This window comes from Stegostoma tigrinum, unplaced genomic scaffold, assembly GCF_030684315.1.
Source record: "Stegostoma tigrinum isolate sSteTig4 unplaced genomic scaffold, sSteTig4.hap1 scaffold_749, whole genome shotgun sequence".
Classification (NCBI taxonomy): domain Eukaryota; kingdom Metazoa; phylum Chordata; class Chondrichthyes; order Orectolobiformes; family Stegostomatidae; genus Stegostoma; species Stegostoma tigrinum.
In genome coordinates, this window is record NW_026728694.1 from 1 (window position 1) to 26,405 (window position 26,405).

Below are 26,405 nucleotides of genomic sequence, written 5' to 3' on the forward strand. Positions count from 1 at the left end.
GTGGGGGGGTTGGGGCTGGGAGTTGCGGGGGGGGGCACCTGGGGAGACAGTCGCTCGGAGTCGGGGTTGCGGGCGGGGGGGCGGGGGGGGGGGGTGCGTGTGGACACTGTGGTGAAGGGAGACCAGCCCCTCTCACTCACCCTCTGCCCATAACCTCCCACAGGACAGAGATCTCAACATCCCAGATCCCACGGACATCCGTGCGGAACTCGATATTCCCATTCCTGATCCCATCAAGGATAAACTGAAGGAGGAAGAGGTAGGCTACAGCGCAGGGGGAGGGAAACCCCGAACATCGCAGCATTCACTGTCATACTCCCCATCCCACCGGGAGCACCGCGTACAGTTCCCGGTCTCTCCCCATCCCACCGGGAGCGCCGCGTACAGTTTCCCGTCTCTCCCTGTCCCACCGCGAGCACCGCGTACAGTTCCCGGTCTCTCCCCATCCCACCACGAGCGCCGCGTACCGTTCCCGGTCTCTCCCTAACCCACTGCGAGCACCGCATACAGTTCCCAGTCTCTCCCCATCCCACCGCGAGCACCGCGTACAGTTCCCGGTCTCTCCCTGTCCCACCGGGAGCACCGCGTACGGTTCCCAGTCTCTCCCTGTCCCACCGGGAGCACTGTGTATGGTTCCCGGTCTCTCCCTGTCCCACGGGAGCACCGTGTATGGTTCCTGGTCTCTCCCTGTCCCACGGGAGCATTGTGTACAGTTCCTGGTCTCTCCCTATCCCACCGGGAGCATTGTGTACAGTTCCTGGTCTCTCCCTATCCCACCGGGAACACCGTGTACGGTTCCTGGTCTCCGTATCCTGACCAACTGACCTATCCCTCATCAGACAGTCCCCCCATCCCTGGGATCAGCTGTGCGAACATTCCCTGGGCTGCCCTCATTCCTGGTCTATCTCTGCTTGGATACGTGGCCCCAAAACCTTTCGCAGCGTAAACCCATCCAGCTTTAGCCAAACCCCAAACGCACCCCCCCAACCAATCATTCCCGCATTCAATTTCCCGAACGACTATCCCTAACGTGATTCCCAGCTCCGTCCTTTCGGAGCGTCACCGTCCCCAGCGCGCCTCTGTCGGAAAAACTGCGCGGCTTCGGAAAAACCGTGACTCCCGACCGAGTCTCCGAGATTCGCCCGCGTCTCTGCCCCGTGCCCGCCTCCTCGGGAAAAATTCCAGCCAAGGACACCTTTTCCTACCCCCCACCTACAGAGAAAGAAGAGAGAAGAAGCAAAGAAGGAGAAAGGGAACGAGAAGGAGGAGAAGAAGAAAAAGAGGATGAGGATGAGGGTAAGCCCGAATGGGATTGGCTGTTCTAATTCCCACCTGCTTCATTTCCCTAGCGCCCAGCTCTCCTGGGCCTACACCCTGGATCGGGGGTGCGGTGGTGGGGGGTGGTTTGGTGGTGGTGTGAGAGTGGGAACGAGGGAGTGAGGGGAGGTGAAGGAGAGGATAGTATTCCCCCCCCTCCGACACCCCCCCGACCCTGGTTTTGGGGACGGGACCATCACTAGGCCACGGGCAGAGCCAGGGAGTCTTGGGCAGGGGCCACTTCCTCAGGATCTTGCTGTGCACACGGCCCGGCGGGGGAGGGGGGTGGCGGCGGATGGCGGGTTGCCGGTGGGGTCGGGGGTGTGTATGGGGTCGCAGGGAGTAGGGGGGTCGCGGGGTGTCGGGGGGAGTGAAGGGTCGGGGGGGTGAGGGGCCGGGAGGGGTGAGGGGCCAGTGGGGTGTGAGGGTTTGGGGAGGTGGGCAGGGGGGCATTGGGGGGTGAGGGTGAGGGCTCGGGGTGAGGGGAGTGTGAGGGGAGTGTGAGGGGTGGGGGGAGGGGTCGGGGTGATGGGGGGTGAGGCTCGGGGTGATGGGGGGAGAGGGGTCGGGGTGATGGGGGGAGAGGGGTCGGGGTGATGGGGGGAGAGGGGTCGGGGTGATGGGGGGAGAGGGGTCGGGGTGATGGGGGGAGAGGGGTCGGGGTGATGGGGGAGAGGGGTCGGGGTGATGGGGGGAGAGGGGTCGGGGTGATGGGGGGAGAGGGGTCGGGGTGATGGGGGGAGAGGGGTCGGGGTGATGGGGGGAGAGGGGTCGGGGTGATGGGGGTGTGAGGGGTCGGGGTGATGGGGGTGTGAGGGGTCGGGGTGATGGGGTGTGAGGGGTCGGGGTGATGGGGGTGTGAGGGGTCGGGGGTGATGGGGGTGAGGGGTCGGGGTGATGGGGGAGAGGGGTCGGGGTGATGGGGGTGAGGGGTCGGGGTGATGGGGGGAGAGGGGTCGGGGTGATGGGGTGTGAGGGGTGTGAGGGGTCGGGGTGATGGGGGAGAGGGGTCGGGGTGATGGGGTGTGAGGGGTCGGGGTGAGGGGGGTGAGAGGGGTCGGGGTGAGGGGGGTGAGAGGGGTCCGGGGTGAGGGGGGGTGAGAGGGGTCGGGGTGAGGGGGGGAGAGGGGTCGGGGTGATGGGGGGTGTGAGGGGTCGGGGTGATGGGGGGGAGAGGGGTCGGGGTGATGGGGTGTGAGGGGTGTGAGGGGTCGGGGTGATGGGGGTGTGAGGGGTCGGGGGTGTGGGGGGGGAGAGGGGTCGGGGTGATGGGGGGTCGGGGTGATGGGGGGAGAGGGCTCGGGGTGATGGGGGGAGAGGGGTCGGGGTGATGGGGGGAGAGGGGTCGGGGTGATGGGGGGAGAGGGGTCGGGGTGATGGGGGGAGAGGGGTCGGGGTGATGGGGTGTGAGGGGTGTGAGGGGTCGGTGGTGTGGGGGGGGAGAGGGGTCGGGGTGATGGGGGGTCGGGGTGATGGGGGGAGAGGGCTCGGGGTGATGGGGGGAGAGGGGTCGGGGTGATGGGGGTGTGAGGGGTCGGGGTGTGGGGGGGGAGAGGGGTCGGGGGTGATGGGGGGTCGGGGTGATGGGGGAGAGAGGGCTCGGGGTGATGGGGGGAGAGGGGTCGGGGTGATGGGGGTGTGAGGGGTCGGGGTGAGGGGGGGGAGAGGGGTCGGGGTGATGGGGGGTCGGGGTGATGGGGGTGTGAGGGGTCGGGGGGGGGATTGAACTGCTCCTGATCTGTGACTGACGGACCATCCCCCCCGACCCCGGTCTGTTTCCAGGCCCCCCCTGCGGCCCCATCCCGAGCAATGAGAGGATCTCGGCTCTGATCACCAGGATTAAAGCGGAGATCAGGATCCTGAAGGAGAGCAGCAGCATCGTGAGTCTGTGACAGATCCTCCGGGATCCGGGATCTACCATCGCCGCCACCACACCCCCCCCCCTCCCCACCGTCCGGGATCACCCCCAGCCCCCGTCACTCCCCCAACACGGGCTCCTCTTCACCCAGGACCCGGGATCCAGTCCACGCCACAGGCCCCCCGTTCAACCAGACCCTCAGGAAACCTTCAGCCATCTGCCTCACCATCCCATCCCAAACGGTCTCTCCCCGCCCACCCTCACCTATCGAATCCCTCACACACACACTCTCACACTCACTCACACTGCGCGCGCACTCACACACGCGCGCACACACACGCGCACACACACACGCGCACTCACACGCGCGCACTCTCCACGCGCGCACTCTCACACGGCGCGCACTCTCACACGCGCGCACTCACACACGCGCGCACTCACACACACACGCGCACTCACACGCGCGCACTCTCACACGCGCGCACTCTCACACGCGCGCGCACTCACACACGCGCGCACACACACGCGCACACACACACGCGCGCACTCTCACACGCGCGCACTCTCACACGCGCGCACTCTCACACGCGCGCCACTCTCACACGCGCGCACTCACACACACGCGCACTCACACACACGCGCACTCACACACACGCGCACTCTCACTCACGCGCACGCACACGCGCTCACACACACGCGCTCACACACACGCGCTCACACACACGCGCTCACACACACGCACTCACACACACGCACTCACACACACGCACTCACACACACGCACACTCACACACACGCACACTCACACACACGCACACTCCCACACGTGCACGCACTCTCACGCACGCACTCACACGCACGCACACACACCACGCTCACACACACGCACTCACACACACGCACTCACACACGCACTCTCACACACGCACTCTCACACACGCACTCTCACACACGCACACTCACACACGCACACTCACACACGCACACACACGCTCACACACACGCTCACACACACGCTCACACACACGCACTCACACACGCTCACACACACGCTCACACACACGCACTCTCACACGCACTCACTCACACGCACTCACTCACACGCACGCACACTCACACGCACGCACACTCACACGCACTCACACGCACTCGCACTCACACGCACTCACACTCGCTTACACTCACACGCTCACACGCACGCGCACTCACACGCACGCGCACTCACATGCACACACTCACACGCACGCACACTCTCACACTCACGCACTCACACTCACACACACTCACACGCACGCTCACACGCACGCACACTCACACGCACGCACACTCACACACGCACTCTCACGCGCTCACACTCGCGCGCTCACACACGCGCGCTCACACGCGCGCGCTCACACGGCGCGCGCTCACACGGCACGCACACTCACACGCACGCACTCTCACGCGGCTCACACTCACGCGCTCACACTCACGCGCTCACACTCGCGCACTCACACTCACGCACTCACACACGCGCACCTCTCACACACGCGCACTCTCACACACGCGCACTCTCACACACGCGCACGCTCACACACGCGCACGCTCCCACACGCGCACGCTCCCACACGCGCACGCACTCACACGCACGCGCTCACACACACGCGCTCACACACACGCGCTCACACACACGCGCTCACACACACGCACTCACACACACGCACTCTCACACACGCACTCTCAAACACGCACTCACGCACGCACACTCCCACACGTGCACGCACTCTCACGCACGCACTCACACGCACGCACTCACACACGCTCACACACACACGCTCACACACACACGCTCACACACACACGCTCACACACACACGCTCACACACACACTCTCACACACACACTCTCCACACTCACTCACACACGCGCGCACACTCACACACGCACTCTCACGCGCTCACACTCGCGCGCTCACACACGCGCGCTCACACGCGCGCGCTCACACGCACGAACCTCACACGCACGCACTCTCACGCGCTCACACTCACGCGCTCACACTCACGCCGCCTCACACTCACGCACTCACACACGCGCACTCTCACACACGCGCACTCTCACACACAGCGCACGCTCACACACGCGCACGCTCCCACACGCGCACGGCTCCCACACGCGCACGCACTCACACGCACGCACACGCGCTCACACACACGCGCTCACACACACGCGCTCACACACACCGCACTCACACACACGCACTCACACACACGCACTCTCACACACGCACTCTCACACACGCACTCTCACACACGCACTCTCAAACACGCACTCTCAACACGCACTCACGCACGCACTCACACGCACGCACTCACACACGCTCACACACACACGCTCACACACACACGCTCACACACACACGCTCACACACACACGCTCACACTCACTCACACACGCGCGCACACACACACGCGCACTCACACGCGCGCACTCTCACACGCGCGCACTCACACACGCGCGCACTCACACACGCGCGCACTCACACACGCGCGCACTCACACACGCGCGCACTCACACACGCGCGCACTCACACACGCGCGCACTCACACACGCACGCACTCACACACGCACGCACTCACACTCGCACGCACTCACACGCGCGCACTCTCACACGCGCGCACTCTCACACGCGCGCACTCTCACACGCGCGCACTCTCACACGCGCGCACTCTCACACGCGCGCACTCTCACACGCGCGCACTCTCACACGCGCGCACTCTCACACGCGCGCACTCTCACACGCGCGCACTCACACACGCGCGCCACTCACACACGCGCGCAATCACGCACGCGCGCAATCACGCACCGCGCGCAATCACGCACGCGCGCACTCACGCACGCGCGCACTCACGCACGCACGCACTCACGCACGCACGCACTCACACACGCACGCACTCACACACGCGCACTCTCACACACGCGCACTCTCACACACGCGCACTCACACACACGCGCACTCTCACACACGCGCACTCTCACACACGCGCACTCTCACACACGCGCACTCTCACACACGCGCACTCTCACACACGCGCACGCTCACACACGCGCACGCTCCCACACGCGCACGCTCCCCACCGCGCACGCACTCACACGCGCTCACACACACGCGCTCACACACACGCGCTCACACACACGCGCTCACACACACGCGCTCACACACACGCACTCTCACACACGCACTCTCACACACGCACTCTCACACACGCACTCACGCACACGCACTCACGCACGCACACTCCCACACGTGCACGCACTCTCACGCACGCACTCACACGCACGCACTCACACACGCTCACACACACACGCTCACACACACACGCTCACACACACACGCTCACACACACACGCTCACACGCACTCACACACACGCACTCACACACACGCACTCACACACACGCACTCACACACACGCACTCACACACACGCACTCTCACACACGCACTCACACTCACACGCACTCACACACACACTCACTCAGTCACACTCACACGCGCCTCACACTCACACGCGCTCACACTCACACGCGCTCACACTCACACGCGCTCACACTCACACGCGCTCACACTCACACGCGCTCACACTCACACGCGCTCACACACGCACGCTCACACACGCGCGCTCACACACGCGCGCTCACACGCACGCGCGCTCACACGCACCGCGCTCTCACACGCACGCGCTCTCACACGCGCGCGCTCTCACACGCGCGCGCTCTCACACGCGCGCGCACTCACACACGCGCGCACACACACGCGCGGCACTCTCACACGCGCGCACTCTCACACGCGCGCACTCTCACACGCGCGCACTCTCACACGCGCGCACTCTCACACGCGCGCACTCTCACACGCGCGCACTCTCACACGCGCGCACTCACACACGCACTCACACACACGCGCACTCACACACACGCGCACTCACACACACGCGCACTCACACACACGCGCTCCACACACACGCGCTCACACACACGCGCTCACACACACGCACTCACACACACGCCACTCACACACACGCACACTCACACACACGCACACTCCCACACGTGCACGCACTCTCATGCACGCACTCACACGCACGCACACACGCACGCTCACACACACGCACTCACACACGCACTCTCACACACGCACTCTCACACACGCACACTCACGCTCACACACACGCTCACACACACGCTCACACACACGCACCCACACACGCACTCACACACGCACTCACTCACACGCACTCACTCACACGCACTCACTCACACGCACGCACACTCACACGCACGCACACTCACACGCACGAACACTCACACGCACTCACGCACTCACACTCACACGCACTCACACTCACACTCGCTCACACTCACACGCTCACACGCACGCGCACTCACACGCACGCACACTCTCACACTCACGCACTCCACACTCACACGCACGCTCACACGCACGCACACTCACACGCACGCACACTCACGCGCTCACACGCGCGCTCACACTCGCGCGCTCACACTCGCGCGCTCACACACGCGCGCTCACACACGCGCGCTCACACACGCGCGCTCACACACGCGCGCTCACACTCACGCTCTCACACGCGCGCGCTCTCACACGCGCGCGCTCTCACACGCGCGCGCTCTCACACGCGCGCGCTCTCACACGCGCGCGCACTCACACGCGCGCGCACTCTCACACGCGCGCACTCTCACACGCGCGCACTCTCACACGCGCGCACTCTCACACGCGCGCACTCTCACACGCGCGCACTCTCACACGCGCGCACTCTCACACGCGCGCACTCTCACACGCGCGCACTCTCACACGCGCGCACTCTCACACGCGCGCACTCACACACACGCGCACTCACACACACGCGCACTCTCACACACGCGCACTCTCACACACGCGCACTCTCACACACGCGCACGCACACGCGCTCACACACACGCGCTCACACACACGCGCTCACACACACGCACTCACACACACGCACACTCACACACACGCACACTCCCACACGTGCACGCACTCTCACGCACGCACTCACACGCACGCACACACACGCACGCACACACACACGCTCACACACACGCACTCACACACACGCACTCACACACACGCACTCACACACGCACTCTCACACACGCACTCTCACACACGCACTCTCACACACGCACTCTCACACACGCACACACACGCTCACACACACGCTCACACACACGCTCACACACACGCACTCACACACGCACCCACACACGCACTCACACACGCACTCACTCACACGCACTCACTCACACGCACTCACTCACACGCACGCACACTCACACGCACGCACACTCACACGCACGCACACTCACACGCGCTCACACTCACACGCGCTCACACTCACACTCGCTCACACTCACACTCGCTCACACTCACACGCACTCACACGCACGCACACTCACACGCACGCAGTCTCACACTCACGCACTCTCACACTCACGCACTCACACTCACGCACTCACACTCACACGCACTCACACTCACACGCACGCTCACACGCACTCACACGCACTCACACGCACGCACACTCACACGCACGCACTCACACTCACACGCACGCTCACACGCACTCACACGCACGCACACTCACACGCACGCACACTCACACGCACGCACACTCACACGCACGCACACTCACACACGCACTCTCACGCGCTCACACTCGCGCGCTCACACTCGCGCGCTCACACACGCGCGCTCACACGCACGCACACTCACACGCACGCACTCTCACGCGCTCACACTCACGCGCTCACACTCACGCGCTCACACTCACGCGCTCACACTCACGCGCTCACACACACGCGCTCACACACACGCGCTCACACTCACACGCACGCACTCTCACACGCACGCACACTCACTCACGCGCTCACACTCACGCGCTCGCACTCGCGCTCACACTCACGCACTCACACTCACGCACGCACACTCACACGCACGCACACTCACACGCACGCACACTCACACGCACGCACACTCACTCACTCACGCACTCACACTCACGCACTCACACTCACGCACTCACACTCACGCACTCACACTCACGCACTCACACTCACGCACACTCACACGCACGCACACTCACACACGCACTCTCACGCGCTCACACTCGCGCGCTCACACTCGCGCGCTCACACACGCGCGCTCACACGCACGCACACTCACACGCACGCACTCTCACGCGCTCACACTCACGCGCTCACACTCACGCGCTCACACTCACGCGCTCACACTCACGCGCTCACACACACGCGCTCACACACACGCGCTCACACTCACACGCACGCACTCTCACACGCACGCACACTCACTCACGCGCTCACACTCACGCGCTCGCACTCACGCGCTCACACTCACGCACTCACACTCACGCACGCACACTCACACGCACGCACACTCACACGCACGCACACTCACACGCACGCACACTCACTCACTCACGCACTCACACTCACGCACTCACACTCACGCACTCACACTCACGCACTCACACTCACGCACTCACACTCACGCACACTCACACGCACGCACACTCACACGCACGCACACTCACACGCACGCACACTCACTCACGCACTCACACGCGCTCTCACACACGCGCTCACACTCACGCGCTCACACTCACGCGCTCACACTCACACGCGCGCTCACACGCGCGCTCACACACACGCACACTCACACACACGCACACTCACACACACGCACACTCACACACACGCACACTCACACACACGCACACTCACACGCACTCGCACACACGCGCGCTCGCACACACGCACACTCACACACACGCACACTCTCACACACGCGCACGCACACGCGCTCACACACACGCGCTCACACACACGCGCTCACACACACGCACTCACACACACGCACACTCACACACACGCACACTCCCACACGTGCACGCACTCTCACGCACGCACTCACACGCACGCACACACACGCACGCACACACACACGCTCACACACACGCACTCACACACACGCACTCACACACACGCACTCACACACACGCACTCACACACGCACTCTCACACACGCACTCTCACACACGCACTCTCACACACGCACTCTCACACACGCACTCTCACACACGCACACACACGCTCACACACACGCTCACACACACGCTCACACACACGCTCACACACACGCACTCACACACGCACCCACACACGCACCCACACACGCACTCACACACGCACTCACTCACACGCACTCACTCACACGCACTCACTCACACGCACGCACACTCACACGCACGCACACTCACACGCACGCACACTCACACGCACGCACACTCACACGCGCTCACACTCACACGCGCTCACACTCACACTCGCTCACACTCACACTCGCTCACACTCACACGCACTCACACGCACGCACACTCACACGCACGCACTCTCACACTCACGCACTCTCACACTCACGCACTCACACTCACGCACTCACACTCACACGCACTCACACTCACACGCACGCTCACACGCACTCACACGCTCACACGCACTCACACGCACGCACACTCACACGCACGCACTCACACTCACACGCACGCTCACACGCACTCACACGCACGCACACTCACACGCACGCACACTCACACGCACGCACACTCACACGCACGCACACTCACACACGCACTCTCACGCGCTCACACTCGCGCGCTCACACTCGCGCGCTCACACACGCGCGCTCACACGCACGCACACTCACACGCACGCACTCTCACGCGCTCACACTCACGCGCTCACACTCACGCGCTCACACTCACGCGCTCACACTCACGCGCTCACACACACGCGCTCACACACACGCGCTCACACTCACACGCACGCACTCTCACACGCACGCACACTCACTCACGCGCTCACACTCACGCGCTCGCACTCACGCGCTCACACTCACGCACTCACACTCACGCACGCACACTCACACGCACGCACACTCACACGCACGCACACTCACACGCACGCACACTCACTCACTCACGCACTCACACTCACGCACTCACACTCACGCACTCACACTCACGCACTCACACTCACGCACTCACACTCACGCACACTCACACGCACGCACACTCACACGCACGCACACTCACTCACGCACTCACACGCGCTCTCACACACGCGCTCACACTCACGCGCTCACACTCACGCGCTCACACTCACACGCGCGCTCACACGCGCGCTCACACACACGCACACTCACACACACGCACACTCACACACACGCACACTCACACACACGCACACTCACACGCACTCGCACACACGCGCGCTCGCACACACGCACACTCACACACACGCACACTCACACGCTCACACTCACTCACACGCACTCACACACACGCACTCACACACACGCTCGCTCACACGCGCGCGCTCACTCGCACTCACACACACGCACACTCACACACACGCACACTCACACACACGCACACTCACACACACGCACACTCACACACACGCACACTCACACACACGCACACTCACACGCACTCGCACACACGCGCGCTCGCACACACGCACACTCACACACACGCACACTCACACGCTCACACTCACTCACACGCACTCACACACACGCACTCACACACACGCTCGCTCACACGCGCGCGCTCACTCGCACTCACACACACGCACACTCACACACACGCACACTCACACACACGCACACTCACACGCTCACACGCTCACACGCTCACACGCTCACACGCACGCGCGCTCGCACACACGCGCTCACACACACGCGCTCACACACACGCGCTCACACACGCGCTCACACACGCACACTCACACACACGCACACGTTCACACTCACTCACACGCACTCACACACGCGCGCTCACACTCACGCGCTCACACTCACGCGCTCACACTCACGCGCTCACACTCACGCGCTCACACTCACGCGCTCACGCACACACGCGCGCTCACACTCGCGCGCTCACACTCGCGCGCTCACACTCGCGCGCTCACACTCGCGCGCTCACACACACGCGCGCACGCACACGCACACTCACACACTCACACGTTCACACTCACTCACGCGCGCTCACACACGCGCGCTCACACACGCGCGCTCACACACGCGCGCTCACACTCACGCGCTCACACTCACGCGCTCACACTCACGCCCGCACGCACACGCGCGCGCTCGCACACGCGCGCGCTCACTCGCGCGCGCTCACACACGCGCGCTCACACTCGCGCGCTCACACTCGCGCGCTCACACTCGCGCGCTCACACTCGCGCGCTCACACTCGCGCGCTCACACTCGCGCGCTCACACTCACGCGCTCCACTCACGCGCTCACACTCACGCGCTCACACTCACGCGCTCACACACACGCGCTCACACGCGCTCACACACGCGCTCACACACGCGCACTCACACACACGCACACACACACACGCACACTCACACACTCACACGTTCACACTCACTCACACGCACTCACACACACGCACTCACACACACGCGCGCTCGCACACACGCGCGCGCTCACACACGCGCGCTCACACACGCGCGCTCTCACACACGCGCTCACACACGCGCTCACACACGCGCTCACACACGCGCGCTCACACACGCGCGCTCACACACGCGCGCTCACACACGCGCGCTCACACTCACGCGCTCACACTCACGCGCTCACACTCACGCGCTCACACGCGCTCACACACGCGCTCACACACGCACACTCACACACACGCACACACACACGCACACTCACACACTCACACGTACACACTCACACGTTCACACTCACTCACACGCACTCACACGCACGCACTCACACGCACGCACACTCACACGCACGCACACTCACTCACGCACTCACACGCGCTCTCACACACGCGCTCACACTCACGCGCTCACACTCACGCGCTCACACTCACGCGCTCACACTCACGCGCTCACACTCACGCACTCACACTCACGCGCGCTCGCACACACTCACACGCGCGCGCTCACACGCGCGCGCTCACACGCGCTCACACACGCGCGCTCACACACGCGCTCACACACACGCGCTCACACGCGCGCTCACACACGCGCTCACACACGCGCACTCACACACACGCACACACACACACGCACACTCACACACACGCGCACTCACACACGCGCGCACTCACACACGCGCGCACTCACACACGCGCGCACTGACACACGCGCGCACTCACACACGCGCGCACTCACACACGCGCGCACTCACACACGCGCGCACTCACACACGCGCGCACTCACACACGCACGCACTCACACACGCACGCACTCACACACGCACGCACTCACGCACGCACGCACACACGCACGCACGCACTCACACACGCACGCACTCAGACACGCACGCACTCACACACGCACGCACTCACACACGCGCACTCTCACACACGCGCACGCTCACACACGCGTACGCTCCCACACGCGCACGCTCCCACACGCGCACGCACTCGCGCTCACACACACGCGCTCACACACACGCGCTCACACACACGCGCTCACACACACGCGCTCACACACACGCGCTCACACACACGCGCTCACACACACGCACGCACTCACACACACGCGCTCACACACACGCGCTCACACACACGCACTCTCACACACGCACGCACTCACACACGCACGCTCTCACACACGCGCACTCTCACACACGCGCACGCTCACACACGCGTACGCTCCCACACGCGCACGCTCCCACACGCGCACGCACTCGCGCTCACACACACGCGCTCACACACACGCGCTCACACACACGCGCTCACACACACGCACTCTCACACACGCACTCTCACACACGCACTCTCACACACGCACTCTCACACACGCACTCTCACACACGCACTCACGCACGCACACTCCCACACGTGCACGCACTCTCACGCACGCACTCTCACACACGCTCACACACACACGCTCACACACACACGCTCACACACACACGCACTCACACACACGCACTCTCACACACGCACTCTCACACACGCACTCTCACACACGCACTCACACACACGCACACTCACACGCTCACACACACGCTCACACACACGCACACACACACGCTCACACACACGCTCACACACACGCACTCACACACGCACTCACACTCACACGCACTCGCACTCGCACTCACACGCACTCACACTCACACGCACTCACACTCACACGCACTCACACTCACACGCACTCACACTCACACTCACTCACACTCGCTCACACGCGCTCACACACACACACGCTCACACACACACGCTCACACACACACGCTCACACTCACACACGCTCACACACACACGCTCACACGCACACGCTCACACGCACTCACACACACGCACTCACACACACGCACTCACACACACGCACTCTCACACACGCACTCTCACACACGCACTCACACACACGCACTCACACACACGCACTCTCACACACGCACACTCACACACGCACACTCACACGCTCACACACACGCTCACACACACGCTCACACACACGCTCACACACACGCTCACACACACGCTCACACACACGCACTCACACACGCACTCACACACACGCTCACACACACGCACTCACACACGCACTCACACACGCACTCACACACGCGCTCACACTCACACGCGCTCACACTCACGCGCTCACACTCACGCGCTCACACTCACACGCGCTCACACGCGCGCTCACACACGCGCGCTCACGCACGCGCGCTCACACGCACGCGCGCTCACACGCGCGCGCTCTCACACGCGCGCGCTCTCACACGCGCGCGCACTCACACGCGCGCGCACTCACACGCGCGCGCACACACACGCGCGCGCACACACACGCGCGCACTCTCACACGCGCGCACTCTCACACGCGCGCACTCTCACGCGCGCGCACTCTCACACGCGCGCACTCTCACACGCGCGCACTCTCACACGCGCGCACTCTCACACGCGCGCACTCACACACGCGCGCACTCACACACGCGCGCACTCACACACACGCGCACTCACACACACACGCGCACTCACACACACGCGCACTCTCACACACGCGCACGCACTCACGCGCACGCACACGCGCTCACACACACGCGCTCACACACACGCGCTCACACACACGCACTCACACACACGCACACTCACACACACGCACACTCCCACACGCACGCACTCTCACGCACGCACTCACACGCACGCACACACACGCACTCACACACACGCACTCACACACACGCACTCACACACACGCACTCTCACACACGCACTCTCACACACGCACTCTCACACACGCACTCTCACACACGCACACTCACACACGCACACTCACACACGCACACTCACACACGCACACTCACACACGCACACTCACGCTCACACACACGCTCACACACACGCTCACACACACGCTCACACACACGCACTCACACACGCACTCACACACGCACCCACACACGCACCCACACACGCACCCACACACGCACTCACTCACACGCACTCACTCACACGCACGCACACTCACACGCACGCACACTCACACGCACGCACACTCACACGCACTCGCACTCACACGCACTCGCACTCACACTCACGCACTCACACTCACGCACTCACACTCACGCACTCACACTCACTCACACTCACACGCACTCACACTCACACGCACTCACACTCACACGCACTCACACTCACACGCTCACACGCACGCGCACTCACACGCACACACTCACACGCACGCACACTCTCACACTCACGCACTCACACTCACACGCACTCGCACTCACACGCACGCACACTCACACGCACGCACACTCACACGCACGCACGCTCACACTCGCGCGCTCACGCGCTCACACTCGCGCGCTCACACTCGCGCGCTCACACACGCGCGCTCACACACGCGCGCTCACACACGCGCGCTCACACACGCGCGCTCACGCGCTCACACTCACGCACTCACACACGCGCACTCACACACGCGCACTCACACACGCGCACTCACACACGCGCACTCACACACGCGCACTCTCACACACGCGCACGCTCACACACGCGCACGCTCACACACGCGCACGCTCACACACGCGCACGCTCCCACACGCGCACGCACTCACACGCACGCACACGCGCTCACGCACACGCGCTCACACACACGCGCTCACACACACGCGCTCACACACACGCACTCACACACACGCACTCACACACACGCACTCACACACACGCACTCACACACACGCACTCACACACACGCACTCTCACACACGCACTCTCACACACGCACTCACGCACGCACACTCCCACACGTGCACGCACTCTCACGCACGCACTCACACGCTCACACACACACGCTCACACACACACGCTCACACACACACGCTCACACACACACGCACACACGCACTCACACACGCACTCACACACACGCACTCACACACACGCACTCTCACACACGCACTCTCACACACGCACTCTCACACACGCACTCTCACACACGCACTCTCACACACGCACTCACACACACGCACTCACACACACGCACACTCACACACGCACACTCACACACGCACACTCACACACTCACACGCTCACACACACGCTCACACACACGCACTCACACACGCACTCACACTCACACTCACACGCACACTCACACGCACTCACACTCACACGCACTCACACTCACACGCACTCATACTAACACGCACTCACACTCACACGCACTCACACTCACACGCACTCACACTCACTCAGTCACACTCACACGCGCTCACACACGCGCGCTCACACACGTGCGCTCACACGCACGCGCGCTCACACGCGCGCGCTCTCACACGCGCGCGCTCTCACACGCGCGCGCTCTCACACGCGCGCGCTCTCACACGCGCGCGCTCTCACACGCGCGCACTCTCACACGCGCGCACTCTCACACGCGCGCACTCTCACACGCGCGCACTCACACACACGCGCACTCACACACACGCGCACTCTCACACACGCGCACGCGCTCACACACACGCGCTCACACACACGCGCTCACACACACGCACTCACACACACGCACTCACACACACGCACTCACACACACGCACTCACACACACGCACTCACACACACGCACTCACACACACGCACTCTCACACACGCACTCTCACACACGCACTCTCACACACGCACACTCACACACGCACACTCACACACGCACACTCACACACGCACACTCACGCTCACACACACGCTCACACACACGCTCACACACACGCACTCACACACGCACTCACACACGCACTCACACACGCACCCACACACGCACCCACACACGCACCCACACACGCACCCACACACGCACTCACTCACACGCACTCACTCACACGCACTCACTCACACGCACGCACACTCACACGCACGCACACTCACACGCACGCGCACTCACACGCACTCGCACTCACACTCACGCACTCACACTCACACGCACTCACACTCACACTCGCTCACACTCACACGCTCACACGCACGCGCACTCACACGCACGCGCACTCACATGCACACACTCACACTCTCACACACACGCTCACACACACGCACTCACACACGCACTCACACACGCACCCACACACGCACCCACACACGCACCCACACACGCACCCACACACGCACCCACACACGCACTCACACACGCACTCACTCACACGCACTCACTCACACGCACTCACTCACACGCACGCACACTCACACGCACGCACACTCACACGCACGCACACTCACACGCACTCGCACTCACACTCACGCACTCACACTCACACGCACTCACACTCACACTCGCTCACACTCACACGCTCACACGCACGCGCACTCACACGCACGCGCACTCACATGCACACACTCACACTCTCACACTCACGCACTCACACTCACGCACTCACACTCACGCACTCACACTCACGCACTCACACTCACGCACTCACACTCACACGCGCTCACACGCACTCACACGCACGCACACTCACACACGCACTCTCACGCGCTCAAACTCGCGCGCTCACACTCGCGCGCTCACACACGCGCGCTCACACACGCGCGCTCACACACGCGCGCTCACACACGCGCGCTCACACGCACGCACACTCACACGCACGCACTCTCACGCGCTCACACTCACGCGCTCACACTCACGCGCTCACACACACGCGCTCACACACACGCGCTCACACTCACACGCACGCACTCACACGCACGCACTCTCACACGCACGCACACACACTCACGCACTCACACTCACGCACTCACACTCACGCACTCACACTCACGCACTCACACTCACGCGCACGCGCACTCACGCGCACGCACACTCACTCACGCACTCACACTCACGCACTCACACTCACGCACTCACACTCACGCACTCACACTCACGCACTCACACTCACGCACTCACACGCACGCACACTCACACGCACGCACACTCACACGCACGCACACTCGCTCACGCACTCACACGCGCTCACGCACTCACACGCGCTCACACTCACGCGCTCACACTCACGCGCTCACACTCACGCGCTCACACTCACGCGCTCACACTCACGCGCTCACACTCACGCGCGCTCGCACACACGCGCTCACACGCGCGCTCACACACGCGCTCACACACACGCACTCACACACACGCACACTCACACGCTCACACACTCACACGCTCACACACTCACACGCTCACACACTCACACGCTCACACTCACTCACACGCGCGCTCGCACACACGCGCGCACTCACACGCGCGCACTCACGCGCGCACTCACGCGCGCACTCACGCGCGCGCGCTCACACGCGCGCGCTCACACACGCGCGCTCACACACGCGCTCACACACACGCTCACACACACGCTCACACACACGCACACTCACACGCACACTCACACGCACACTCACACACACGCACACTCACACACACGCACACTCACACACACGCACACTCACACGCTCACACACTCACACGCTCACACGCTCACACACTCACACGCTCACACACTCACACGCTCACACACTCACACGCTCACACACTCACACGCTCACACGCTCACACTCACTCACACACACGCGCGCTCGCACACACACACACGCACACTCACACACACGCACACTCACACACACGCACACTCACACGCTCACACGCTCACACACTCGCACGCACGCGCGCTCGCACACACGCGCGCTCACACACGCGCACTCTCACACACGCGCACTCTCACACACGCGCACGCTCACACACGCGCACGCTCACACACGCGCACGCTCACACACGCGCACGCTCCCACACGCGCACGCACTCACACGCACGCACACGCGCTCACGCACACGCGCTCACACACACGCGCTCACACACACGCGCTCACACACACGCACTCACACACACGCACTCACACACACGCACTCTCACACACGCACTCTCACACACGCACTCACGCACGCACACTCCCACACGTGCACGCACTCTCACGCACGCACTCACACGCTCACACACACACGCTCACACACACACGCTCACACACACACGCTCACACACACACGCACACACGCACTCACACACGCACTCACACACACGCACTCACACACGCGCACTCACACACGCGCACTCACACACGCGCACTCACACACGCGCACTCACACACGCGCACTCACACACGCGCACTCACACACACGCACTCACACACACGCACTCACACACACGCACTCACACACACGCACTCTCACACACGCACTCTCACACACGCACTCTCACACACGCACTCTCACACACGCACTCACACACACGCACTCACACACACGCACTCACACACACGCACGCTCACACACTCACACGCTCACACACACGCTCACACACACGCACTCACACACGCACTCACACTCACACTCACACGCACACTCACACGCACTCACACTCACACGCGCTCACACACGCGCGCTCACACACGCGCGCTCACACACGCGCGCTCACACACGCGCGCTCACACACGCGCGCTCACACGCACGCGCGCTCACACGCGCGCGCTCTCACACGCGCGCGCTCTCACACGCGCGCGCTCTCACACGCGCGCGCTCTCACACGCGCGCACTCTCACACGCGCGCACTCTCACACGCGCGCACTCACACACACGCGCACTCACACACACGCGCACTCACACACACGCGCACTCTCACACACGCGCACGCTCACACACACGCGCTCACACACACGCGCTCACACACACGCACTCACACACACGCACTCACACACACGCACTCACACACACGCACTCACACACACGCACTCACACACACGCACACTCCCACACGTGCACGCACTCTCACGCACGCACTCACACGCACGCACACACACACGCTCACACACACGCACTCACACACACGCACTCACACACACGCACTCTCACACACGCACTCTCACACACGCACACTCACACACGCACACTCACACACGCACACTCACACACGCACACTCACACACGCACACTCACACACGCACACTCACGCTCACACACACGCTCACACACACGCTCACACACACGCACTCACACACGCACCCACACACGCACCCACACACGCACCCACACACGCACCCACACACGCACCCACACACGCACCCACACACGCACCCACACACGCACTCACTCACACGCACTCACTCACACGCACTCACTCACACGCACGCACACTCACACGCACGCACACTCACACGCACGCGCACTCACACGCACTCGCACTCACACTCACGCACTCACACTCACACGCACTCACACTCACACTCGCTCACACTCACACGCTCACATGCACGCGCACTCACACGCACGCGCACTCACATGCACACACTCACACTCTCACACACACGCTCACACACACGCACTCACACACGCACTCACACACGCACCCACACACGCACCCACACACGCACCCACACACGCACCCACACACGCACTCACTCACACGCACTCACTCACACGCACTCACTCACACGCACGCACACTCACACGCACGCACACTCACACGCACGCACACTCACACGCACTCGCACTCACACTCACGCACTCACACTCACACGCACTCACACTCACACTCGCTCACACTCACACGCTCACACGCACGCGCACTCACACGCACGCGCACTCACATGCACACACTCACACTCTCACACTCACGCACTCACACTCACGCACTCACACTCACGCACTCACACTCACTCACACTCACACGCGCTCACACGCACTCACACGCACGCACACTCACACACGCACTCTCACGCGCTCAAACTCGCGCGCTCACACTCGCGCGCTCACACACGCGCGCTCACACACGCGCGCTCACACACGCGCGCTCACACGCACGCACACTCACACGCACGCACTCTCACGCGCTCACACTCACGCGCTCACACTCACGCGCTCACACACACGCGCTCACACACACGCGCTCACACTCACACGCACGCACTCACACGCACGCACTCTCACACGCACGCACACTCACTCACGCGCTCACACTCACGCACTCACACTCACGCACTCACACTCACGCACTCACACTCACGCACTCACACTCACGCGCACGCGCACTCACGCGCACGCACACTCACTCACGCACTCACACTCACGCACTCACACTCACGCACTCACACTCACGCACTCACACTCACGCACTCACACTCACGCACTCACACGCACGCACACTCACACGCACGCACACTCACACGCACGCACACTCACACGCACGCACACTCGCTCACGCACTCACACGCGCTCACGCACTCACACGCGCTCACACTCACGCGCTCACACTCACGCGCTCACACTCACGCGCTCACACTCACGCGCTCACACTCACCGCGCTCACACTCACGCGCGCATCGCACACACGCGCTCACACACGCGCTCACACACACGCACTCACACACACGCACACTCACACGCTCACACACTCACACGCTCACACACTCACACGCTCACACACTCACACGCTCACACTCACTCACACCGCGCGCTCGCACACACGCGCGCACTCACACGCGCGCACTCACGCGCGCTCACACACGCGCTCACACACGCGCTCACACACACGCTCACACACACGCTCACAACACCCACGCACACTCACACACACGCACACTCACACACACGCACACTCACACACACGCACACTCACACGCTCACACACTCACACGCTCACACGCTCACACGCTCACACGCTCACACGCTCACACACTCACACACTCACACGCTCACACTCACTCACACACACGCGCGCTCGCACACACACACACGCACACACACGCACACTCACACACACGCACACTCACACGCTCACACGCTCACACACTCGCACGCACGCGCGCTCGCACACACGCGCGCTCACACACACGCGCGCTCACACACACGCGCTCACACACGCACACTCACACACACGCACACTCACACAAACGCACACACACACACTCACACACTCACACGTTCACACTCACTCACACGCACTCACACACACGCACTCACGCACACGCGCGCTCACACACGCGCGCTCACACTCACGCGCTCACACTCACGCGCTCACACTCACGCGCTCACACTCACGCGCTCACACTCACGCGCTCACACTCACGCGCTCACACACGCGCGCGCTCACACGCGCGCGCTCACACTCACGCGCTCACACTCACGCGCTCACACTCACGCGCTCACACACGCGCGCGCTCTCACACGCGCGCGCTCACACGCGCGCGCTCACACACGCGCGCTCACACACACGCGCGCTCACACACTCACACGCGCTCACACACACGCGCGCTCCGCACACCACGCGCGCACACACACGCGCTCACACACACGCGCGCTCACACACGCGCGCTCACACACGCGCGCTCACACACGCGCGCTCACACTCACGCGCTCACACTCACGCGCTCACACTCACGCGCTCACACTCACGCGCTCACACTCACGCGCTCACAAACGCGCTCACACACGCGCACTCACACACACGCACACTCACACACTCACTCACACGCACTCACACACACGCACTCAAACGCACGCACACTCACACGCACGCACACTCACTCACGCACTCACAACGCGCTCTCACACACGCGCTCACACTCACGCGCTCACACTCACGCGCTCACACTCACGCGCTCACACGCGCGCTCACACACGCGCTCACACACACGCGCTCACACGCGCGCTCACACACGCGCTCACACACACGCACTCACACCACACGCACTCACACACACGCACACTCACACACACACACTCACACACACGCACTCACACACACGCACACTCACACACACGCACACTCACACGCTCACACACTCACACGCTCACACACTCACACGCTCACACTCACTCACACGCACTCACACACACGCACACTCACACGCACGCACACTCACACGCTCACACACTCACACGCACGCGCGCTCGCACACACGCGCGCACTCACACACACGCGCTCACACACACGCGCTCACACACGCGCTCACACACGCGCACACACACGCGCACACACACGCGCACACACACACAACGCACACACACACACTCACACACTCACACGTTCACACTCACTCACACGCACGCACTCACACACACGCGCGCTCGCACACGCGCGCTCGCACTCACTGCGCTCACACTCACGCGCGCTCGCACACGCGCGCGCTCACTCGCGCGCGCTCACACTCGCGCGCTCACACTCGCGCGCTCACACACGCGCGCTCACACACACGCGCTCACACACACCGCGCTCACACGCGCTCACACACGCGCTCACACACGCGCTCACACACGCGCTCACACACGCGCTCACACACGCACACTCACACACACGCACACACACACACGCCACACTCACACACTCACACGTTCACACTCACACACGTTCACACTCACTCACACGCACTCACACACACGCACTCGCACACACGCGCGCTCGCACACACGCGCGCGCTCACACGCGCGCGGTCACACACGCGCGCTCACACACGCGCGCTCACACACGCGCGCTCACACTCACGCGCTCACACACACGCGCTCACACTCACGCGCTCACACTCACGCGCTCACACTCACGCGCTCACACACACGCGCTCACACACACGCGCTCACACACACGCGCTCACACACACGCGCTCACACGCGCTCACACACGCGCTCACACACGCGCTCACACACGCACACTCACACACACGCACACACACGCACACACACGCACACTCACACACTCACACGTTCACACTCACTCACACGCACTCACACACACGCGCGCTCGCACACGCGCGCTCGCACACAACGCGCGCGCTCACATGCGCGCGCTCACACACACGCGCTCACACACACGCGCTCACACACACGCGCTCACACACACGCGCTCACACACGCGCTCTCACACGCACACTCACACGCACACTCACACACACGCACACTCACACACACGCACACTCACACACACGCACACTCACACACACGCACACTCACACACACGCACGCTCACACTCACTCACACGCACTCACTCACACGCACTCACACTCACACGCACGCACACTCACACGCACGCACACTCACACGCACGCACACTCACACGCACGCACACTCACGCACACACTCACACGCGCACACATACACACACACACACACACACCACTCTCACACACACACACCCCTCTCACACGTTCCCTCCAGGACCATGCCTTAGAATTCCATGACCCACTCTGCCCGGCCCCATCCTAGTACCCCAGGTGTTGGGGGTGGCGAGGGTTTCTGTGCGACGGTGCTGCAGTCAAACAGCCTGATTGAAATGCCCGCCCCGTTCCCGCACCCCCACCCCGACTTTCCCAGGTCAGCCTCTGGATACAACTGCAGATTCCGAAGATTGAAGATGGGAACAACTTTGGAGTCGCTGTGCAGGTACATGGGCTCTGGGTGCCACTCAAATACCGGGGGGGGGGGGCACGGGGCGGGCACGGGGCGGGGGGGGCGAGATGGGGAGGAGGTGGGGAAGGGGTGTGAGGGGGGAAGGGGGGGGGGATGAGGGCGAAACCACTTCAGAGGGACATTCCAAAGGATGGAGCAGGAATAGGAGAAACGGCAGACAGAAGGGAGTGGGGACAACATGGCATCGATGGGCAGAACGGTCACCCCCCCTCCATCTCCCCCCGTTACCGCCTCCCTATCCCCGTCACCCCCCCCCCCCCCCACACCCCTGGGTTGATGTGCTGACCACTCGGCCCCTCGAGGAGGTGATGATGAGCTGCAGCATAAGAGGCCACTCTCTGATTCCCTGCTGTCCCTGTTTCAGAGAAGGTCTTCGAGTCAATGACCAACAGTCGACAAAGATTGATGGGTTCCTCACCCAGATCACCAAGTAGGTGCCCTCACTCCCTCCGCTCCCTCCCCGTCCCTCACTCCTCCGCTCCCTCCCCGTCCTCACTTCCCTCCGCACCCTCCCCATCCCTCACTCCCTCCCCGTCCCTCACTCCCTCCGCACCCTCCCCGTCCCTCACTACCTCCGCGTCCCTCACTCCATCCCCGTCCCTCACTCCCTCCCCGTCCCTCACTCCCTCCGCACCCTCCCCGTCCCTCACTACCTCCGCGTCCCTCACTCCATCCCGTCCCTCACTCCCTCCCCGTCCCTCACTCCCTCCACACCCTCCCCGTCCCTCACTCCTCCGCACCCTCCCCGTCCATCACTCCCTCCGCACTCTCCCTCACACCCATGTTCTTTCTGTCTCTCCCCCGTCACACTTTCTCCCCCCGCTCTCTCACATTCTCTGCCCCCCCACATCTCGCCCTCTCACGTTCTCTCCCCACTCCCTCTCATGTTCTCTCCCCCATGTTCTCTCCCGCTCCCTCTCATGTCTCTCCTCACCTCCCTCTCACGTTCTCTCCCCCCTCCCTCTCACGTTCTCTCCCACTCCTCTCACGTTCTCTCCCTCCCTCTCACGTTCTCCCCCCGCTCCCTCTCATGTTCTCTCCCTCCCTCTCACGTTCTCTCCCTCCCTCTCACGTTCTCTCCCCACTCCCTCTCACGTTCTCTCCTTCCCTCCCTCTCACGTTCTCTCCTTCCCTCCCTCTCATGTTCTCTCCCCCATGTTCTCCCCCCGCTCCC

General features: G+C 63.4%; 1 long non-coding RNA gene across 1 annotated transcript; it reads left to right on the forward strand.

Moving 5' to 3' along the window:
• The first annotated feature begins 161 nt into the window (after nt 1–161).
• On the forward strand, nt 162–25,206 carry LOC132209246 (uncharacterized). Its single transcript, XR_009445340.1, has 4 exons — nt 162–259; nt 1,219–1,296; nt 3,100–3,197; nt 25,136–25,206. It is a non-coding gene; the product is annotated as an uncharacterized LOC132209246 (long non-coding RNA).
• The last annotated feature ends 1,199 nt before the right edge of the window (nt 25,207–26,405 follow it).